Genomic DNA, 1,093 nt, shown 5'->3' with positions numbered 1-1,093 from the left:
CAGATGGTTGTGAGCCACCATGTGGTTGCTGGGAATTGAACTCAGGATCTTTGGAAGAGCAGGCAATGCTCTTAACCGCTGAGCCATCTCTCCAGCCTCCCCCAAACACACTCTTTCTCTTTTCTAAATCCCTTCAGTTTAATTAATACATTTTGCAGTTGTGTGTCCTGAGTCTGAGTGACAAGTATACAATTAACAATCGGGCATGCCAGGCGAGCATGGGTGGGCACACAGGGCACAAGTCCCTGAGTTTGCATGACAGAATCATAATTTTTGTTTTTACCACGAGTAGGTTTTATTTTAAGGAATGAATAACAGTCGATACAAAATGTTTGCCTCCAAGAAGTATTTCACACTTCTAAGGGAAAAGATAATCAATATTGGTCATTTTCCTTATTCAATGTTTCTAATGTTTAGAGGGGTTTTGGGTAAGTTTCATAGTCACTGAGCAGTTTTGAAAGGTAGGCTTCATGCTTTTAAATGACAAATTATTTTATTCAAATTATGTTTCCAAAAGAGAGGGTTCAGTGCCAGTTGTTTCTGAAAGTTTTCATACCATTTCAGAACTGCATTTTTCAGATGGATTTGGTGTCACCTGGGCCTGAGAGCCAGCAAATGATGAAGCAAAATTGTAGAAGTCATCCAACATCTTCTGTGCGAACTGTGTGAAGGGGCCAGCCGAGGACAGCAGCACTGCCCACAGGAGTGTGTGGAGCCAGACTGTTTAACACCTCCACCAAAATGCCAGTCTGAGCCACAGATGGGGTCCGCACAATATTCATGGCTCCAAATGGGTGTTGGCTTCCTTCGCCAGCCTCCCCGCCACCAGGCAGCCAAACGTGGCAGCGCCCTCCGACGCCTCTGCTCGGCGGGCACCTCAGGCAGGAGACCACTGTCCTAACTGAACTCAAGAATCTTCCAGAATTTGCAGGAGGGCACATGTTCCTCCTGCACAGCAATACAGGAATGTATTCTGGCCCACAAAATATTTGGGCCACAAAATATTTGTTAAGAGCTGGCTTAGCAACTAAGAGACCGACCTACCTCTGCCTCCCAAGTGCTGGGATTAAAGGCGTGCGCCACTGTAGCCCGG

At 46.2% G+C, this 1,093-nt stretch overlaps 1 pseudogene; it reads right to left on the bottom strand.

Annotated features, from left to right (window-relative positions):
- Positions 1–468: 468 nt before the first annotated feature.
- LOC130886995 (protein Hikeshi-like) lies at positions 469–782 on the bottom strand (annotated as a pseudogene).
- Between the last annotated feature and the right edge of the window lie 311 nt (positions 783–1,093).

This window comes from Chionomys nivalis, chromosome 14 (genome assembly GCF_950005125.1).
Source record: "Chionomys nivalis chromosome 14, mChiNiv1.1, whole genome shotgun sequence".
Taxonomy (NCBI): Eukaryota; Metazoa; Chordata; class Mammalia; order Rodentia; family Cricetidae; genus Chionomys; species Chionomys nivalis.
The sequence above is the reverse complement of the archived record's forward strand: the minus strand, read 5'-3'. Positions and strand labels throughout refer to the sequence as shown.